Source organism: Gorilla gorilla, chromosome 2, assembly GCF_029281585.2.
Source record: "Gorilla gorilla gorilla isolate KB3781 chromosome 2, NHGRI_mGorGor1-v2.1_pri, whole genome shotgun sequence".
In the NCBI taxonomy this organism is placed as follows: Eukaryota; Metazoa; Chordata; class Mammalia; order Primates; family Hominidae; genus Gorilla; species Gorilla gorilla.
The window spans coordinates 184,206,805-184,229,967 of record NC_086017.1 but is presented as its reverse complement, the minus strand read 5'-3'; the positions used below and the strand labels follow the sequence as shown (position 1 = coordinate 184,229,967).

Sequence of the window (23,163 nt, the reverse complement as noted above, 5' to 3'; positions counted from 1 at the left end):
CCCAAAGGAAATATTACTTTTAAAATGAAAAGAAAATCTGACAGTACCAAGTGCTGGTGAGGATGTGAGAGTAACTGGAAATCTCATGTATTGCTGGTGGGAAAGCAAAATGGTACAGAAATTTTGGAAAATAATTTGGCTGTTTCTTATGAGTCAAACCCCATATGGCCCAGCAATCTGATCCCTAGGTATTTAAGTAAAGTAAAACTTAAATTTACACAAACATACGTATACAAATATTTATAGGGGCTTTATTCATGACCACCCCCAAACATTCCTCAACTAGTGAAGAGATAAACTGTGGTATATGCACACAAATAGAACACTACTCAGCAATAAACAGGACTGAACTCCTGATAAACACCACAGCAATGTGAATCTCATATGTAATATGCTGAATGAAAGAAGTCTGATTCAAAAGGCTACATGCTATATAATTCCATTTATTTGACCTTTGGGAAAGATAACACTAAAGGGACAAAAAACACATCAGTAGATGCCAGGGTGTGGAAATGGTCCGCTGAGTTGACTACAGAGACATAGTGTTATTTTTATGGGTGAAAGTAATGTTTTAAATCTTGATTGTGTGGCACTTACAATCAAAACTTGCAGAACTGTTTACTAGGTTAAAAAAATTTTTTAAGGAAGCAGAGCTTTGAAGGCAGGATGGAGATACATCAGTGAGAGGTAGTGGGGAGATTATGACTACTGCAGAGGGATTGAAAAGCCTGTTATCACACAGCAGAGGCTTCAGGCACCTCATCTCAATCAATCCTTACACCTTACCTTGAAGTGTAGTTTCTCTGTTTTTTGCAGAGAGGTAGGAGAGAGTGGGGGTAGGAAAGTGTGAATAAGACAAACTTTTTCCCCAAGAAGTGAAATTTAGTCATCATATTTAGTGTACTTTGTAAAAGATAGATTATACTACTATAATCAATGGCAGCATAGAGTAGTAAAACCATAACTGGACTATTTTTATTATGTTCAAAAACAGACAAAACTAAACTGTGGTGTTAGAAACCACAACAGTCACTACCTATGGTGAATGAAAAGGAATGGAAATTAGAAGGGGTTTCTGGGGTGCTAAGAATTTATTTTTTTATTGAGGTGGTGGTTATTCTGACGGGTTCACGTTGTGATAATTTATTCAACACACTGCAGTTCATTCATTTTTCTGGATATATGTCATATTTCAATAAAAAGTGAGGCATGTATGATTTGTTAAGCTATAAAGGAAAGCAAGGGATGTTTGTCATACAAGTCACAACAGTGGCTAGGAGAAAGACGCAGTCCTTAGGGGTACATAGATTTCTTCAAATGTATCAGTAATGTGCTGCCTAAAATGCATAGAAGGTAAAGTGCGTTTATGTTTAAATATACATAATTACATATATAACATAACATGTTATATAATATTATCATATAACATATGTTAGTATATAATATATGATACATTTGATATATAATATACATTTATATATTCTATATAATATACATATTTTACTCTAAAACATACATAGGTAGGAGCTTATGAGATCTCATAAATGGTTTTAGAGTAAAATGTTTAAAATAATTTTCTTTAAAAGAGAACAAATACAAAACTTTATAAAATGTATGTATAAAGTCTCTATTGTATCTGTGTAGTTTTGTGTGAAAGAGACAGAATGGCATGTTTTTTTTAATCTATTCATAATAAAGAGACTGCAAAGATACACATGAAAATGTTCTCAGTGCTTCTCTTTAGAATACAGATAATTTTTATTTTATGTACATCTTTCTGTATCTTCCAGATTATTTTATCGATCATATTGCTTTTAGAATCTGAACGGAAAAATATAAATAATCTTGTTTTTATTATTGGAAACATCAAGTGCACCTCAAGAGGAAAGACTAGGGAGGTGCCAGTGACCCTCCCCACTTGTGGGCGCGATGGGCCGCGTGGCACGGGACGTTTCAAGTCCGGGCGTCCCCGCGAGCAAGCAGCCTGATCAGGCCTCGCAGTGGGACGTTGGGAAGCCGGTGTTGGCAGATGCTGTGGCTGGGAGGAGTCCAGAGCTTCGCCCTGTCCCCGCGGGGCTGAGCCACAACTGCTTAGGTAGGAGGAGAATCATTCAGGTCTGCCCAGTTAAAGCTTTTCTCGTTCAGTGGCTAGGTGGGAAGGAAGGGAGATGACCCTCAGGTGAAGCTGGAGTAAGCCGGGAAAACAGGAGCTCCTTTCTTCCTGCCCACGCGAGGAATGAGGAATGTTGCTTATAAAAAGCCCTAATAAGTAACCAAGAAATCATCTCCTGCAGGCAGTTAGAAGACAGGATAATTCCAAAGTGGTTCCCTGTCCGCTGCACCGGGTCACCCTATCCTTCCCCACTCTGGTGAGAAAGTAAAGACTAAGATCCCACTTGGTTTCCCAGTAACAGATTTTTTGTTTTGTTTTGCTTTATTCTAATATACATTCCCTAATAAAGTGTATAGTTTAAGGACATCTTCTTTAAGTCAAGTGGGAGATGATGACTGCTAATTCAGAGTTCACATTTTATCATTTGTGATACGGGTTGTTGTCTCCTTAACCCATAATATTACTGTGGATTGAAGACATTGAACGTCAAGGAGTATGATATTAGGGAGAGAAACAATCCAAGCTCCCTGTAAGACATAGGCCATGTCATCATTTCTGTATCCTAACATCATGCCTGGCGTAAAATGCGTGCTCTGAAATGTTTGCTGTATGAACGAGTAAATGAATGAATGAATGTCTTTTACAAGGACCTTGCTGTTCAAAGGTTGTTCAGCGTGAGCAATTAAAAATAGGTTCAAGCTTTGTTTAAAATTTGCATTTTGGATTTATTACCCATAAAATATTAATAGATATCAGTAAAGTTCTCTGTTTTTGAAGCATCGGGGAAGTGTTTACCATTTTTAGTAAGCCTTAGTTTGAAAGAAATGCATAAAAACTTTGTATTGTGTTTTTGTTCAACCCTTTATGATTAAGTTTCATGTACTAGCAGTATTATAACAGAAACTACCCTAATTTCATTAAGTTGTTCATCCTCTGAGCTGTGAAACTAGCGCCTTGGAAATTGATTATGACTAAAAGAAAGCAACCAATGAGCATGAACTGTGAGATACAGAACCTTAAAATGATCTCCAGGCATAAACCCACAGTTAATCCTTACTGCAGGCGTTTGTTTGTTTGTTTGTTTGTTTTGAGACAGAGTCTTGCTCTGTCACCCAGGCTGGAGTGCCGTGGTGCCTTCTTGGCTCACTGCAACCTCTGCCTCCTGGGTCCAAGTGATTCTCCTGCCTCAGCCTCCTGAGTAGCTGGGATTACAAGTGCACGCCACCACACCCAGCTAATTTTGTATTTTTAGTAGAGACATGATTTTGCCATGTTGGCCAGGCTGGTCTCGAACTCCTGACCTCCAGTGATAGGCCCACCTCAGTATCCTAAAGTGCTCGGATTACAGGCGTGAGCCACTACGCCCGGTTATTCTTTCTAAGACACACAGTGACTGAAGCTACATTCCTCTACATAGAATTTGACTGCATGTTGTGTTTTTGTTGTTGTTCCTTTTATGTGACACATCAGTTTGAAATAAATGAATAGGTACCCCAACAATTGTAGGCCATAGTAACAAAAGCAATGCAAACACCATATGCTCAAGGGTTTTTAAATCCTTTTACATCAGAAAGCCTGGAGTATTGTCTTTCAACTAGTGTAGAATATGTTGAGTCATCTTCTTGGAAAGTAATGTTCAAGTTGTAACATTTTGCACTCACGAAGAGCTTGCTGAGTTTTTCAGGGATGTTATAAAATAAAATATTATAGCAGTCTAGCTTAAATATAGCAAAATAAAGACTCTAATTTATCATAGCTCTAGCTAAATTTCAAAATATATGCAATGAATGAGCATAAGCCATCTGTCTAATAGAAAGAGCATTTTTCTAATTGTCTAATTTTTTAAAAAATTGCTGAACAATAATAACAGCAATAACAAAAATGATGATAATGATAGAACAATAGTTAGCATTTATTGAGCGGTTACTGTTTTCAGGCAATCTTCCTATATTACTCTTCTCAACAATTACATGAGGCAGATATTATAATTAACTCCATTTTGCGAATAAGAAAACAGAACCCAATGGCTATGACTGATATCAGAATTCCAACTCTCTATATGATGGGGAAAATTATTGTAAAATTACTGGAAGGTGAAGATTCAGCTTTAGCTTTACATTTTAGAAAGCCTCCAGGAGTAAATGTATTTACATACTATATGATGTGATATACATTTATGTACACCTATGTACATCTATTCTGAAATGTGCAGAATTCATGTATTTGAACCACCAATATTTCACGATTTAGGCAACTTTGAAAGGTAATTGAGTTGACCTGATACAGGATAGGTGTTAGAAAGCGTCTCTTTAACCTTTATGAGTAGAAACTGAAGCTGAATTCACACTGTCATCTAGAATTGCACAAGAAGTGGAAAATTGATATGGTTTTAAGTAGGCCATTTAAAAGGAAATGTTTCAGGAAGACTTGTATTATAATTACTGAATAGAAATCAGCTCCTGATTTCAATTTCTTTTCATAGACAAATTAGTTATTCTGTCTTGCTGTTTATTTTAGATTTACCTAAATAAGTTGTGCATGTGCCTTTCAAACATAAGCATTATTATATGCAATCAAAGTTAAGGAAGATTAATACCTTACAGAGGAAGGGAATTGTATATAACTCTGAGCTGATGTTTTTAAAATGTTTGAAAATACAGAGTTGAAAATATTGGCCTCACTTTTCTTTAGGGACCTTTAGCTCATTACTTATTAGGAAGATAGCTCCACATCTTAGCTTAAAAGTTACTGGCACTCAACCTGGTCTGTATTTCTCTGCCAGAATAACTTTCCTTAGGAAATTCCACATTGTGGGTGTTCATCTGATTTCACATGCATGAATGCTTCAGTGCTCTCCCACTGGTTCCCAATTAAATTCCTATCAGCCGGCATAACTCAGGCAGAAGAATTCAATGCTGTCTTGAACGATCACCAAAGTTATAGCTTGAGAAGACATTGCATTATCACCCCCCCCACCGAGAAAAAAAGTATGCATTTAACTTGTTAGAAATCAGCTCAATTTTGTTAACTTGAAGATGTAAGGAGCAAAAACATGATATAAATCACTTCTCATTCCTGTTGAACAGACATTTGGAAACCTAAGTTTAAGGTGAAGAAAGAAAGGATTGCAGTAGTCCTCTCTAACATACGTTCCCAGACCTAACACATCTGGTCTCTTCTTTAGGGAGACGTGTGTGTGTCTGTGTGTGTCTGCGTGTGTCTGTGTGTGTGTGTCTGTGTGTGTGTGTGTGTGTGTGTGTGTGTGTGTTGAGAGTCCATGGGATCCCCCTCAGAGAAGAAGACAATGGAGGAATAAACACATAGAAGGTTTCTGAACCTTCTTAGGTATTGGGGCCAAGGCTTAATTAAAGGCTTTCAAAAGTTCCGATCTCTCAGTTAACTTCCTCACCCTTTATATTTACTGATGTAGTTAACAGTGAAGAAGCATCATGTTAAATATGAGAGTCATTACCAGATTGAAAGAAAAGACTTGAAATACATTGAAATTGACACCATTTATGAATGTAGAAAAGGCGGAAGTTTTAGTGTTCATAGAAGCTTTATCTTCTGCAGCTGCCATTTCTTTTCCTGTTTTCCTCCCATAGATCCTGCCTTCCATGGACCTTTCTGTGACTCTGTCTGTTGTTATAGAATTTGTCTAACATCGTGGTCATCTGATTTTGTTCTTTCTTATCTTTCAGTAGCAGGTGATCATTTCTGTTCTCCACCTATCTTTCTACCACCCTAATTCGCAATATTTTTTATTCTTCCAGATCTTTCACATCCACAACATTCCTTCAAGATAATGGGATGGGGTTGGGATATAATGGGCGGGAGGTGCCATTTGAAAAGAATCCCTCAGAGCCTGATTCATCTCTTCCTCTAGGCTTGAGAGTGCTGATTCTTTCTGGGACATTCCCACCTGGAGGTGTGGCCCTAAACTGGTATAAGCTGATTTAGATGTACAGTAATGGCAGAGGCAGATTTATTTTGATAGCAGATCTCATCAGGCAAGCTCTTTAGACCCCATTTCTACTAAGGTTGAAATGTGGGAATGTAGAGAGGGATTATTTAAACTTTCTCATCAAATACAATTCAGTAGTGTTTTTAAATGGGTTCTTTGGGTATGTTTTTCCTCTCAAGTGGTCACCATTTTTCCCTCTTTCCTGAGAGAGGACAGGGAAAGCTTATTCGTCTACTTGGTGGCTGCACAGGGAAGGGGTCTTGAGTCACTGTCTTCTCTAGTTCCCACTGGCCTCTCTTGAGACCCTTCTTCTTCCCACCTTCTCCTAGGACTGGGTGTTGACTGAGGTAAGGCTGAGCCTGAGGTCATTGGTCTGGTCATTAGGTCACCCTATTTTCCAATTAATATAACAAACAACCTCAGGGAGTTTGGGTCAGAAAGCAAGCACAGAGGCTTTATTCCTCCCTCTGCCACAGCTAAATTTAAAAAATTATGACAGTAATGAGTATGAAAAACTAGTTAGAATGAATGAATAAGACCTAGTATCTGACAGCACAAGACGGTGACTACAGTCAATAATAATTTACATGTACATTTTAAAATAACTAAAAGGGTATAACTGGATTGTTTATAACACAAAGGATAAATCCTTGAGGGGATGGATACCTCATTCTCCATGATGTGATTATTACACATTGCATCCCTATGTCAAAACATCTCATGTACCCCATAAATATATATACCTACTATGTCCCCACAAATAATAAAAATAAAAAATTATTTTTAAAAAGATAGCACAAAAATAAAAGTAAAAAATAATAATTATGACAATGAAAGCAAGCAACTGCTACATGTTCAGTGCTGTTTGCCCTGGTTTTTGGAACCTTCAGAAATGTAATCATGGAATCTCTTTCAGTCTATCTACCATACACACAGTCTGATAATTTCCAAGCCACTAACATGAACTGCATTTCATTTGTTTTGTGTGGTTTTACCCTCCTGGAGAATTTTGAAGAAAACACCTCCTAACTATCAAATCCCTACCCTGCCTTCTTGCTTATATTCTTAGACAATGCAAAGGTTGTAGGTAAGGGAGTAGGGGGCCTGTGTTTAGGCAAAACTTGCCTTAGGAAAACTCAGAGTCTTTGTATGTAAAATTTCAAGCTGTCTTGACCTTTGATTTCCTTAATGTAAACTTTTTATCGATGCATAACATATATTTGGTAAAAGGCACAAATGAAGACAGATTTAATCAAATGAACATATTGGTGTAACCAACTCTCAGATCCAGAAATGATGGTACCAGTAAGCCCAGGAGCTCCCCCTGTTCCATTCGAGTTACTACTCACTGTCTCAAGGGCAACCACAAATCTGACATCTAACAGCACAAATCAGTTTTGCCTAAATTTAATCTTTATTTAAATGAATCATATAATATGTATTCTTTTGTATCTGGCTTCTTTCACTCCATGTTTTATTTGTGAGATTCTTCCATGTGGTTGCTTGTAGTTGTAGTTCCTTTATTCTCACTGCTAATAATATTTTTCCATTGTATAAATATACCACAATATTTTTATCTTTTCTATGATTCATGGGCATTTGGAATGTTTTCAATGTTATTATGTTATTACGTTATTGTGAATAGTGCTACTGTGAACATTCTTGTATGCATTTCTGCTGGGTATATAGGAAAAAGAATTTGCCAGTACAGGATATAGGAGGAAGCAGATGCTGCCAAACAGCTTTCCAAATTGGTTGTACCATCTTACATTTATATCTGCTTTGTGTAAAAGCTCCACTTATGCCATATACTTGCCAATACTAGGTATTGTCTGTCTTCTTAATTTTAGCCTTCTGGTGGATTTGCTGTGGTATCAACCTGTGGTTTCACTTTGCATTCCATTGATGACTAATGGGAGTTAATAACTCTTTCAAGAGTTTACTGACCATTTGGAGATCATCTTTTGTGAGATGTCTATTAAAATGTTTAGCCCACTTCTCTACTGGGTCTTCTTCTTCTGTCTTCTTTCACAGAACTCCTTTATATATTCTGGATACAAGTCCACTTCAAATATATGTACTACAGATATTTTCTTTTATTCCATGAATTGTCATTTCATTTTTAAAGATGTGTTTTGATGAACAAAAATTATTATGTATAATATAATCCAATTTTTTATTTGTATGTTCTGTTCAAGAAATCCTTGCCTATCCAAGTCATAAAATCATCCGTTTTCTTTTAAAAGCATTAATGTTGTTTTTTTTACATTTACTGTTGCAATGCATTTGGAATTGATTTTTGTGCATTATGTAAGACAGGTATCAAAATTTATTTGCTGCATTTGATTTAGGCCAGAACCATTTATTTAAAAAGCCATCATTCTAGTTTTTGACTTATTCTGTTTTCTGTTGCTATAGCAGAATACCTGAGACTGGGTAATTTATTTTAAAAATAAGTTTATTTGGCTTACAATTCTGGAGGCTGGGAAGTCCAGGAAACATGGCACCAGCATCTGCTGTTTCTGGTGAGGAACTCATGCTGCATTACCACGTGGCAAAGAAGCAAAGAGGAAGCAGACATGCAAAAGGAAGACCAAACATGCGAGGCAGCCTTGCTTTACAATGGCTTACTTTTTTTTTTTTTTTTTTTTTTTTTGAGGCAGAGTCTTGCTCTGTCACCCAGGCCAGAGTGCAGTGGTTCAATCTTAGCTCATTGCAACCTCCTCCTCCCGGGTTCAAGTGATCCTCCTGCCTCAGCCTCTTGAGTAGCTGGGATTACAAGAATTTACTCCCTCACTCACTCAGCATTAATCTACTCATGACTCAAACACCTCCCACTAGGCCTCACCTCCCCACACTGCTGCATCAAGGTGAAAATCAGGCTTCCAACACATGAACTTTTAGGGGACATGCTTAAGCCACAGCACCCCCATTACGTGCCAGGGTCACTCTTGTCATAAATTAAATGAACATTTATATGTAGGTCTACTACTGGACTTTTTATTCTTTTCAGGTGGTGTAATTTATCCTTGCATCAAAGCCATGCTGCCTCCTTACTATAGCTTTATTTATAGTAATTCTCAATATCCGGCCAAGTCTGTCAGCTTTGTTCTTCTTCAAGATTAACATGGCTATTCTTGGCCCCTTTTTTTCCATATAAAATGTGAAATTTGTGGTGGCTTGACTTATGAGTGAGCTATGGTTAATTTTGGTAAAAGTTGCAGGTACACTTGAAAAGAATGTACATTCTGATGTTCTTTGTTGCAGGATTTGACATATGTCTATTAAGCCAAGTTTGTGGCTTATGTTACACAGAGCTCCCATGTTCTTGAAAGTTTTTTCTTTCCTTTTTCCTTTCTTTCTTTTTTTGTCTGAAATTCCATCAGCCTTTGACAGAGTTGTGTTACAATTTCCCACTATAATTGGAGATTTGTCAATTTCTCCTTTTATTCATCAATTTTTTTATATTTTATGTACGTAAAAGCCTTGTTATTCACTGAAGACAGATTTAAATTGTGCTGTCTTCTCCTTAGTTCCCTATAGCATCCTTAGGGATGAGGGGACATGAACAAGTAAGTAACTTGGAAGCTCAGAGGAGGTCCCGCAAGGCTAAGATTCAGATCTCTGAGGAGAGAGTGTGGCCGGGGGAAGTCACTAAGATAGGGTTCACTTATCTCAGAACCAGGAGAACAACATGGCTGTGGTGATGAAGAAATTTGGCAAAAGAATACCTGCACTGACTGTGTGGGCCACCACCGCATCGGTAAAGGCTGCCTAGACCCCTACAAACAGAAACATTTGCTGCTGGCAGAAACAGAAAATTCCAAGAAGGAAATGTCCCTTCTTCCCCTTTCAGCTTTGCAGTGTTTCTCCAGTACCCTCTATTGGCAGAGCCTAACTTTCAACCAGCTGGAAAAATAAAAATGTAGTCTGCAGATTTCAGTTCCAGTATCACAATACAGAGTGATGGGTGGGTTTGGAGCTGAGGAACAATAAATCAATAAATAACATACCTTCTGTATTTCTAGTAATGCTTCTTTCCATAAAGTCCACTTTGTCTGATTATTAGTTGAGCCGTCCCTTATCTTGGTTGATGTTTGCATGCTGTATCTTTCTTCATGGTTTTATTTTCAACTTCTCTGTGTTCTCATATTTAAGGTGTAGCTTTCTTAAGCACTATAGAGTTGGGGGTAGTAATTTTTTCCTGTGAGAAATCTTGGTCTCTGAATTGGAATATTGAGTTCTTTTAAATCTGAAGTAATTGCTGATAGATTTTGGTTTATGTCTACCACATTGCTATCCGTTTTATATTTGATCCCTTTTATTTCTCTCCTTTTTGGGGTTAATCCAAAAATATTTTAATTTTTTGTTACATTAATTTGTTAATTATATATTAGTTTATATTTTATATTCCCCAGCTTCTACCTTACAAATTAAACATGAATCCTTGACTTCTTCCAATCTAATACAGATGATTATTTTTACCAAACTCCTAATAATTTTGTAACATTAGAATACTTTAACTCTGTTTACACTCTCACATCTTTTGCATCATTGTTGCCATTCTTTTTAATTCTGCCTAGGTTTTAAATCCTGTAGAGACATTTCTATTATTGTCTTATGCAGTCAAGTGACAACAGTCAATATTTACTTCTATGTGTATATTCTTACGTATTTACTTTTACTATTACTCTTTAATTCCTCCTGGAATTCTCTTTTGCTTTTGCTTCATTCTCTGTGTTCCTTCTAGGGACCCAACTATACTCTGTTAAGACCTTTTCACTATGTTTCACATGTTTCCAAAGGTTTTTTAAATAATATTTTTCATTATTTTACTGCTCTGCTTAAATTTAGATATATTCTATTGCTGTTTCTTGAGTTTACTAAATCTGTCTTCTGCTGTATCTAATGTGTTGTTTAATCCATCTAATGAGTTCATTTCCAATAGTATATTTCTCAACTCTAGAATTTGTTATTCTTTTTATAGAATCTAATACTCTATAAAGAACTCTGGTAAAGTTCTTTATCATTTCTCACTCTCTTGTCATAAATATAGTAATTAGAGTTGTTTTAAAATTCCTTACCTAGCTCTAATGTCTTGATCAGCCACGGGTAGGTTTCTAGTGTTTACTTTTACGTTTGTTTTTTTTAATTGTTATCTTGAGATGTTTTATTTTTGCATACTTAATGATTTTCCCTTAAGTGCTGAATAGTGTGTATAGAAAATTATAGAAGATCCCGATGATGTATCTTCCTCCATAATGGATGTATCCTTCCTTTCACTAGGCAGATAACATGGCACTTCATCTTAATTTAATTAGGGACTGTTTCATGTTGAGGCTGAGCTGCAACCCTCAAAAAAGTCTACCTGTAGTCTACCCTGGTTCTCAAGAGTTTCAGCTGAAAGTGTGGTGTTTCTCCAAAGCCCTTTCTCCTGTGGATCCTTGTCTCGTAAGACCGCAAAAATTTTATTTTCCTTTCAGAGGCTTTCCACTTTGCCATCCTGCCCCATGAATGCCCAGAAATTGGCTTTCTTTTCTGAGTGGTAAAAGAGCTCTGTGTTTGAGGCTTGCCACATATTTACCCAAAGCTTACAGGTTTCAACATTACCCACCAGTGACACTCCTTCAGTGAAATGTTGAGATGCTCACACTCTTTCCCATGCCCACGATTAGCAAATGCCCCCAGAAATTGCCCCTGTCGAAGTCAGCACACTTTGACAAGGGAGTTATACCCTCTTCATAGCCTTCTTAGCTATATTCAAACAAATGATTTGGTCTTTTATTCTGCTTTGCTATTAGTTCTCAACAGAAGTTCTGATCTACTACTCCATCCCACCCATAAGCAGAGTATAACGTGTAACTGTTTGAACGACGTATTTTGTTAGGTTCCATTTGTTAAAATAGTAAATTTTAAAGTATGTCTTTGTTTTAAAGTTTTGCACAAACCAAAATTTTTTTTCCAAGCAGTTCTTTGGCTTTATGGTTTTCTTTGGCTGAGATCAACTGGGGAAATATTAGTGGATGACTAATATGCTATCAGTCCTCAAATATTTCCGTAGTCCTTAAACCTGTAAATCTTCATTACATGTAATTGAAACATGATTGAAGAAGTAAAAAATTATATTTCTAAACTGTTTTGACATTTCCTCTATCTTAATTCCGAAGTTAATTTTTCTCACAGACAAATGCATTTCCACAAAATAAGTATTGTTACTTACCCTAGAAAAAGATTCAGAAGAAATATTCAAATAATAGCACTAAAACACTATACAAGGAAGAAATGATTATTATTTTTTACCTAGGATAAGTATATACAAATTCCAAATGGTTACATTTGAAAGCACTTCATAATTATATTATCTTTAGTATAATGTCAAAGCAAGAATCTTGCAAAGAACTAGGTGAGCCCTACTTTTGGCTCAGCTGTTTATGATGGGAAGTGGCTTGACATGCATATGTAGATAAACAGATCATTTTTTACTATCTTTGTCTCTACTAGGTTCTGTAATAAGTGCCATACAACGTTGTGCTGTTTATCCTCAGGCAAATCATATGGAAAAATCTCAACCAACGGTTTCTCAAGTGTTAAAAATGAGCGTTTATTCTGCAACTTGTAAAAGGAAGGACAGTGTAGGGGTTAAGTTAAAATGCACTGTAAACAATTATAAAATATTAAAATGACAATGGTGAAAGCTGTATTATATGAGATGTTTGGGGATTATAGAATTTCTGTTTTTTTTTTGTTTGTTTTTTTGTTTTTTTTGAGACGGAGTCTCACTCTGTCACCAGGCTGGAATGCAGTGGCACAATCTCGGCTCACTGCAACCTCTGACTCTCAGGTTCAAGTGATTCTCCTGCCTCAGCCTCCCAAGTAGCTGAGACTACAGGCACACGCCACCATGCCCAGCATGGTGGCATGCTAAAAAAAAAAAATAATTTTTGTATTTTTAGTAGAGATGGGGTTTCACCATGTTGGCCAGGATGGTCTTGATATCTTAACCTCGTGATCCGCCGCCTCGACCCCCCAAAGTGCTGGGATTACGGGCGTGAGCTACCGCGCCCGGCCAATTATAGGATTTCTATGTTCATCTTTACCTGTCTCCATTCTACTCCAAAAGATACTTTACAGTGATATGTAATGATCTAAGACGAAAATAAACATCCAGTTCAACCTCCGCAAATAATTAAGGAGGAGTCTCATCTTCATGCCTCAGGTTCTATTTGTGAGGTAATGGAAAATACTATTCATTCATTACCCATAGTGTACCCATTCCAGTGGATCATGTGTTATTTGCTTGGTGTATGATAACACTGGAAGGTAGGTCAGCCATCCCTGTTTGTGATAGGTGTTCCCCAGTTGTACAGACTGTTCTTCAGGACACAAAATCCTCAGGGAACAAATGTCTTGACTCGATTTTCATGTAAATATTAATTGCCAACTTACTATTTTTAAGAAGAAAAATTATACAGATGTGTGTTTATGTATGAACAGTTTCACAATGTAAAACAAGTCATCAATAATTAAACATTATTAGTATGTTTTATGTATAAATATTATATATAAGCATATATATAATACAGTGAATACACAGAAATCTGTACATGCAGTAGGATATATAGAGAGCACAATATTTAACACCATAATAGCTGTCCTTTGCAGAGAACTTATTGTGGGCCAGATGATGCATTAGTTCTTAACACGTTATTTTGTCAATCTTTCAATCATCTCTATGAGGAATTAGTTAGTATTCATGTTTTTTGGGTAAGGAAACCAAGATACATCAGAGTTAAGTAACCTGGCTGAAAGTTTCTTCAGCAAAGAAAAGACAGAGTTAGGATTTGAACTTATATCTCTCCAAATCCAAAATTCATGTCCTGTCTTCCATGCTACTTTGGTTCTTGAGTTTGGAACGTCCTCCCAAGAAAGATGGATAACATCTCTGATCTCTTGCTCCTGAGCTCCTGTGAAGCACAATCCATTTTATTTATCTTTGTAATTCTCCAGGAATTAGCCCTGTATTTTTACCCAGCAGGAACTCAACAAGAGTTTGTTGACTAAATGGATGAGTGAATGTCTACCAATAATTCATTCTTATAAAAGTATTTTTCAAGAGAGTAGCCATTTAGACTTTAAAGTGTTTCTTTAGCATCAACAGCTAATGCAGCCTCTGTCTTTCTGGCAGACTGCTTCATCCGTGGAAGCCCAGGTGCCAGTGTTACCTAAGCAAAATAAAGCATATGAATGCATTGGCCTGGGGCCAACGTGATTCACCAGACCACCAATATCAGTATCCTCTGGAGTAAGCTAATCATGAATATGCTTATGTCACCAGAAAAGTAGCATTACCAAAAAAGTAATTTTCTGGGAAAACTTGCTCTAGCATTTAGTATTTCAAAAGAAGCATGAAAGTAATTATAATAATATCTGACCCTTGTTAAACATTTTTAAAATTCATTTTATGACAGTATTGTTTTTTACTAATACTTTTCAATTCAAGTGGTGGGAGTTGGAGTAGGAAAGTCAGGAGGCGGAGCATATGCCATAACCATTTGCATGATGTGAACCTCTGGTGTTTTCAATACAGCCCTCTTCTGCTTACTAAACATGCAAATTCCTATGCATTACCCCAGACATGCTGAATCAAAATCTGTTGGGCCTGGAACCTAGAAGTCTTCAGGGGATTCTGATGCATACTAAAGTAGTATCTCCCACTAAACTATGAACTTTTTGTGAGTACAGGCATCCCAGTACTGACACAGGTAATGACAGAGTTGTTGCTTAGTAAATCATAAATGAATGATTGAATTAATTAATAAATTCTTAAGAAAAAAGGGATATTTCAAGTCAGCACCATATGATCCACCCTTATTCTGCCTACTTTATGCCATGAGTTTGTGCTTCTAACTGCTGAGGACATTATGTTTTTAACAAATGAATTTTGATTTACTTTATGTATGGACACAATGGAGCCTGGAACCAGAGCCTGTAGACCAACTTCAGTCCTGCCATTGCCACTAAATATGGATGTGCCACCTCTCTAGCCCTCATCGTTAGAGTAAAGGTGTTAGAACAGATTTGCCCTGTGATTCCTTTCCAATGCTAAAAATTTATTTTTATATTTAAAAATATTTGTACTTTGATGGTGACTAGCCCTCCATCTGAGTACTCTTATGATGTCATGAGTTAGGAAAGGAAAAATCACCATTTTGCAATCATCATAGTTTAGATTGGTTCAGGCAAGAATCATCAGTGGATGCTAAATTGAGGGAGGAAAGTTTGATGTGGAAGCAGGAAATTGCGTGGTCTCAAAGTGTCTTCCTACAGACTGCATGTAAGTTGCAAGTGGAAAAATCTGTAACTATACTCTGGAAAAACTAGATAACATCTTGACCAGGTGATCAAAATTGACATCACCAAAGAAAAGCAAGCGGACGTTGTATGCCTCCAAATGTGATACCCTGAGAAACACACAACATCATTCATTCTGTAGTATTCTGGCTGAGGCCGCTTAACCTGAATCTAATCATGAAGAAGTATCAGAAAAATCCAAATTGAGGTAGATTCTGTAAAATAGCTGGCTTGTACTCTGCAAAATTGGCAATGTCAAGGAAGATAGAAAAAAGCTGAAGAAAGAACTATTCCAGAGTAAAAGAGACTAAAGAGACACAATACATTATCTTGGAGAAAAAAGAAATCCTAACAGGACATTATTGAGACAACTGACAAAATAGGCAAAATAGGGATAGGGACTGTAGATTAGACAATAGTATCATATCAGTGTTAACATCCTGGATTTGATAACTGTATTATGCTACAGTAACGAAATATCCTCAGTCTTAGGAAATGTGCACTGAAGCTTTAAGGGGTAATGAGGCTTGATGTATACAACTTACTTTCAAACAGCTTAGCAAAAATAATATAAATGTTTTTATGTGTGTGCCTACATATTTCTGCATGTGTGCACACACACACACACACATTAGGGAAAGAGAATTATAAATGTGATCAAGAGGTTTAAAATTGGTAAAGCACAATTTTGAGTTCTTGATATTCATACTTTTCTGTAAACTTAAAATTGTTTTAAATAAAAACTTGTGAATTTTTTAAAAGATGCACTTCCCACCTCTCAGTAGCTTTAACTTTAAAACATGTTTGAGAATAATTAACTAAATTGAAGGGTAGTTCAAAAGAAGAAATCTTCATATTACTGTCCATTAATTTTGCGGATCTCTGCAAACAAAGCACTGAACTGTCCAACATACGTTTCTTCATTTGGAAATTGTGACAACAATTTACCTTGTGTATTGTGGTGGGATGCAGCGGAGTAAGGCAGACAGAATTCTGAATGAGCTGCAAGATGTGGTTAAAAGCACTGATTTATTATGTGACTATAAACAGGTCATTTTACCTGAGTAAGACTTCATTACTTCTTCTGCAAAATAAACAGATTAGAGTATTTTGAAAGATTCTTCACCTCTATACTTCTACAATACTGAGTTATAGTTTAAGAAACCAAATGTGAAAGTCTAAGAATTAAGAACTTTATAAAAAGAATTAAAGAGTTGACCAAAGTTAAATGAAATTATTTTTTCTTTACACATCTATACAGCCTCTTACGTAAATGGAAACTTGGATCACTTTTACAGGAAGACAGAGCAGTGTTTGCAAAGAAAGAGAACGAGATTCAAACTTTGTCTTAGGATGCTCATGAATTTGGCAAGCTGATTGCATTTAAGTTTTAAGAGGAAATGTAGCCAAAGGTCTCTAAAGTACGCTGAAACATTACTTCCTCTACTTCCATATTCCTGCCACAGCAAATGAGTTATTGTTTTTACAAATTGTGTTAAGGATTTTGAAGAAATACAATTGAGTCCTCATGGACCACACTTACAAGGATAGCAAGTTGTACAATTATCACTTCTCCAAAAAAGACTGATTTTTCTGAAGGTTCTGGTTCTGAATAAGCCATGCTGTATGTTAACAAAGAATAAGAGAAAGTATTTACTCCCTAACAAAGACTACAATAAAAAAGACCAGGGTAGGTACATCATAAATATTGTTGACATAGAGTAACAAACAACAAAAATAAGAAAAAAGAATCAGGATGCTACAGCGCCTAGAGAAGTTTTCCATTTTGAAGCCAAGTTGTAAAAAGCTAACTTACATTTAGGTGATTGCCTAATTTTCAGCTTTTGTAAAGTGATGCAACAACAACAACAAAAAGATACTTTTGAATGTTTCATTAATTGTGTAATAAGATACCATCATCAATTTTTCCAGTCAACAAATATTTACTGTGTGTTGAGCACATTCTGAGTATATAGCAGTGAACTAAGTATACAAAGTGCAGTCTCTCACATTCTGGTGGGGGAATATAAATATGAATGAAATGCAGACAAGTAAATACCACTATGATGAGTGGCATGGAGAGATGTAAAATACATACACAACTTGGTAGGGCTGATTACTCTAGTTCATCAGAGAAGGCTTATTTGTGAACAAGTATTTAAGCTATGATCTGAATAACATAAAAAACACAGTGGAAAGAATAGTCTAGCCCAACCAGTGCAAAGGTTCTGAGTTGGGAATGAACTTGTCAAATTAGCAGAACAGAAGGAATGCCAGGTGGCTGGAACATAGTAGACCAAGGGGGAAAGATATGTGAGGAGTTTTCAAAGGAGGCAGAGGCATCAGAGATTGTATTCGATTCTAGGTGTTATGGGCAGCCATTAAAAGGTCTTTAGTAAGAATGAGGTGGGATCTGATTTTCATTTAGAAGGATGACTTGGGTTGCTGTGTGAGGAGCACCTGCAATAATCTAGAGAGGAGATCATGGGCTCTGGAGGAGGGTATTGATCATACATATGGAAAGAGGCAGACCTTGGAAGGAGAGTCAACAGGACCAAATGACGGATTGTAGGACAGGGGTTAACTGACAGAGAGGAATAAAGGATAACTTGTAAAGCTCTATCTTGGCCAACTGGGGGGATATGGTTGGCATGCACTGGGATGGGAAGACTGAGACAGGGACAATTTTAGAGAATGGGAATTAGGAGATCTGCTGGTATTGTTAAGATGTATATTTGGTATTGTTAAGATGTATTAGATAATTTAAGATGTATAATGTATATTAGATGTCACATGGACAGAGGAGTATACAATTTTGATGTTTTAGGAGGATATAAGGACTAGAGTTGTAACACAGGTAGTTAGGTGTGTATGATGGTATTTGAAGCCATAGAACTGGACAAAATCACCTGAGGAGAGAATGTAGCTGGAGAAAAGAAGGGGCTCCATGTGGGCTCTTGGTGGAAGAGAAAAGGAACAGCCAATCCAGGATATTGAGAATGAGTGGTGAGTGAAATAATTGGAAAATTGGAAGAGCATGGTGTCATACAAAGTGAGAAGAAAGTGTTTCATTAAACAGAGAGTATCAGCTGTGAAGACTGCTGTTACGAGATCTGGCAGATATGAGCCTGGGGTGACCACCGAATTTGGCAATATGAAAGTCAAGGGAGTTTTTTTGTTGTTGTTGTTTTTCTTGAAAGAAAAGGGCTGCTACATCAGTGCAGGCATCAACAGGATCAGTCCAATAACAAAAGAAGAGGTGATATGGAAAGATGACAATTGCAGCAGCAAAGTCATTGAGAGGCTGGAGGGATAGGATCCAAACAAAAGGAATTAACCTTGGAAAGAGCCGAGGCATTTTCATTCAAGGAGCTGCTTGTGGAATTACAAAACCTCTTCTCTTACTAAGTTCAGCTTCTCTTACATAAATCATGTCATTTGATTCTCACATGATTCTCATGTATCTGATCATTCCCAATTTCCAGAGAAGGAAAAGAAAGTTTAGGGAGGTTGTATTATTTATCCTACAACATGCAGTTAATAAATAATAAAAGAGAATTCAAACCTTTCTTGCAGTTCCAAACTGAATGCCCTTTCCACTACTTAATATCATGATAAAGTCTCCCTTCTAATGCTCCCTCTGACCCAACATGACAAATGTCAGTGTTTGAGATACGACGAAGTACAGTTGCTTTGATGCCATTTTCCTCATTTGGTGGCTTAGTGATCAGCAAATGGCTTGGCATTTTTAAGTTTCAGTCCCTGGAATCCATTCATGTAGAAGTTTTATGTCCACATTATTTTTTTCCTGCATCTAATGATGGCTGCAATATAGCAGGGCCATAATTACATTTGCAGCTACAGATCTTTAAAAACACTAAAAATCTAACACCAGGCTGGAAGTGGTGGCTCATGTCTGTAATCCCAGCACTTTGGGAGGCTGAGGCAGGTGGATCACCTGTGGTCAGGAGTTCAAGATCAGCCTGGCCAACATGGCGAAATCCCGCATCTATTAAAAATACAAAAATTAGCTGGGCATGGTGGTTGGCGCCTGTAATCCCAGATACTCGGGAGGCTGAGGCAGGAGACTCACTTGAACCTGGGAGGCGGAGGTTGCAGTGAGCTGAGATCACACCATTGCACTCCAGCCTGGGTCATAAGAGCGAAACTCGGTCTCAAAAAAAAAAAAAAAAAAAAAAAAAAAATCGAATACCCTTCTTAACAAATTTGGTTCACATATTCAAGTTAACTTATAAATTGCTAGTTTGTTTTGTTATCATTTTAGAGGGAGTCCCACACAGTAAAACAGCAGTAAAGTCAAATATCTTGTTACTAAGTTAAAAAAAAAAACAAACAACTTTTAAAGTAAGGAAAGTACAAATCCCAATCAACTTGGGGTGCAATGCAGAGGACTATATTATCCTATTATCTAAAAAGCATGGAATTTGACATGCTGGGTTCAAGTCAGGTTTGGTAAACTCTTCTGGTAATGTCTTTCAAGTTGTTTAACCTCTTGGTTTCTTTATTGTGAAAATATGGCTAAAATATTTATGCAAAAGAGTTGTTGTCAGAAACAAATGGATTAATCCAGTGAGATCACTTCATAAACTGAGAGGACCTGTTGGTTGTTATTATTATGTATATAACACTGGACGGTTTGTTTTATTTTGCATTTCTTAAAAAACATTGTAGGGCAAATTTCCCTCTACCTTCTAATAATAACGTACCATTTCTTGAGGGTTCTCAGATAAAAGAGAAGAGCAACTGCTTGCATAGGGACACTTGTCCCTCTTCTCAAAATCTTTCCCAAGTATCTTGAAATTGCATCAGTCCCACGTTCCTACAAAAGTATGTCCATTATTGCTACCATATACTGTAGAATATAGTACCTCAGCCACACATTCATTCTAATAACAAACGTACATTGAGGGTCTCTTATGTTCCAGGCTCTGAAGAAACTACACATCAATATAGAAAAAAGATTGTGATACATTTCTGCCTCTCCAGCAGTTCACGGTCTAGTAAAACAACATCTCCTCTTTTCATCCTCCACCTCCACTCCTAGCTATGAGCACTACAATGCCAAGACCCTTGTCTCGGTCATCTTTAGTTTCTCTCATATGACCTAGCACAGCACCTTGCTCATAGTAGGAACTCTATAAATGATTATTGGATTGAAGAAATATTTTGTAGTGTGTTTTTTAAAACATTTAAAAGAACTGGTAGACTAACAAGCAAGGTGTTTTTTTCTCATAATGTCTCACTGGTTACATTTAACAGCAAGTTAAAATTAGATCTTTTTTTTTTTTAAAGAAAGAAAACCATAGCAACTGTGATGTCGAATGTTTCAGAGAGCACATTTTTAAGGATTCTCTTCTGCTGAATTGCCCATGTTTGAGCTGCCTATTTCAACCAAAAATTTAATAAATAAGCTGTGGTACTAATAGCCATGTAAACCACTGATTGAATCTATGAAGCAATAGAAACTCCCACATAGAACAGAACACTTGATGAAATACTTGAAGAAAAAAACATAAATGTGTTGAAAATCCACTGAATGAATTTAAAATGGTTACCCACTGGAAACGACTGAACATTAACTTCTTTTTGTTCCTTGTACTTGTATTTGTTAAAAAAAAAAAAAAACCTTGGCGATTGTTCCAATGTTGCATGTCAATATTTGCTAATGATTTTTTAAAGGCATATTTCTATGAGGAAATCAATTTTACAGCGCTGTCTTCTAAATTAAAGAATGAGCATTTTTATAGAATGTTACCAACAAATACTTCTTTGACATACATAATGATGGTCTAATAGTTTTCTCTTTAAGTATTTTTATTGAAGTAATGATTAAAGTGTAGCTCAGTGTCTCAGGAACACTGACTAATGTCATTTTAATCAACTTGACTACTAAAAAAAAGTGAAGAGGTTGATAGTTTAAATCTAGTTGGTACATGATTCACTTGAACTATCAAAGAAGAAAATGTACTTCACCCAAGACCAAATTTAAAACAAAAAATAAATCCAGAAATATTTCTCAGAAACAACTTTTTCAAAGTTATAGTCCATACCTTTTTAAAAAAATCCAATTTTGTTTCTCTTAAATAAGAATGTGTAAATTAGCTGTTGATTCACAGCATTCATATTGATCAACATCTATTGAATGCCTACTCTATGCAAAGCACTGAACTAATGTCAAGAAGAGTAAAGTATATTTCTGCTTTTAGGGAGTTTACTGGAAGAAAAAATTCATTCAGGAATAACTGCGACATAAAAAATAAAAAAAGGTGCTATAAATGCCATCGGTATTATTCTGAGGAGGTAAAAATGGATAACTCCTTGGTAGGTTTGGAAAGGTAGAATAAGGTGAGAATAGGAAGATGGGGAATTCTTAGTTGACAGACTGAAAATGAACAACTTTTGGAATAAACAAGATGTTCAGCCTGACTTCAGAGTAGTTTATAGGAGAAGTGCTAAATAAGGCTGAAAACACACATTGAGCGAGGTGGTAAAAGGCCTCAAATTCCAGATTATTTAAATAGAGTTTTATAATTTTTAAAGAAGCCATAAGCAGCAGTTCCATAACTCTTCTGTACATGTGTGACAATTTTTATTAAAAAAAAAAAAAAAGGCTGTACAGCTGAAACAAAGTCATCCGATTTTCAACCAGCACTGAAAAATAATGGTTGGATTTGGCCATGCTTTTTCAGCCTGCACATTTAAGACACTTTCAGACATTCAGGTATTTATTCTGAATTTGGGAGGGAACCTGAATTAGTTTCTTATATATATTGGGAATAATTGATCTTTCAGATGTCTGAAAGCTAAACATTTGCTTAGATACTTATTCCCTCTGAGTGCTCTATGTACACCCTATATACTTTTTCCCCCGTTATTTTTTCTTGTGTAAAACTGCACTGAAGACCAAAATGATGATTTCTATAGAGCAGTTTAAAGACTAATGCAGAAGTACTCAGAATCCTATTTCTTAAAAACAATAAAACCTTCCTTCTTGCAGAAAGAAAAAGGCTCGGGGTGAGGGACATCTGGGAAGAGAATTGGAGTGGGAGGAGTTGGGAGGAAAACAGGCAGAGGAAAGGAGCATGGGATGGAGGGAAATGGAGAGAGGGAGGCAGAGAGAGAGAACAATTATGCTCCAGAAGAAATGGCTATAAAGATAACTTTATGCATTTATATGTGTTAAAGAGATGTGAAATAAATACAGCAGAGATAGGTAATGCTGCTGTAGATGCTAAAAATGTTACTAATGACAATCAACTACAGATATTCTGGTACATTTTAGCCTCTGGTGCTTGAAGTAGAGAGAGCATCAGTAAGATAAGATACCTGGGAGGTATCATGAAAATGTTGGAACAGCTCACAAACCGATGTTGCCTGTTTATATTTTTAACAGCCTACTGTGGATTAAAATGAACCAGAAACCCTTAAAATCAAGTATTTTGAGCTTTAAACAAGAGCTGCCTCTCTGCTACCAAAAGAAACTTAATGATATAGATGCATAGCCGGAGTGTTCATTCAACAGAGATCTTAACTGAAGGACTAAAGTTTATTTTTACTCAATCCAAATCATATGTAGATGTGGCACAAGAGCAAACAAAAAAATAAAGTGATGGCCAAGACAGTTTCCCCATGCCACTCTTGCTAATGAGTAGCCACATTAGCAGTCCAAAAGATGTTGGATGCCAGCAATGTTTCTTTCTTTTTTTCTCTCTCT

At 36.4% G+C, this 23,163-nt stretch overlaps 1 protein-coding gene across 1 annotated transcript in view; it reads left to right on the top strand.

Annotated features, from left to right (window-relative positions):
- The first annotated feature begins 1,962 nt into the window (after window positions 1–1,962).
- The window catches only part of SPATA16 (spermatogenesis associated 16), a 251,553-nt gene continuing 230,352 nt past the window's right edge, over window positions 1,963–23,163 (top strand). The window contains exon 1 of the mRNA XM_004038022.5: window positions 1,963–2,095. The gene's annotated coding sequence lies outside the window, so the exon portion shown is untranslated. The remainder of the gene's footprint in view (window positions 2,096–23,163) is intronic.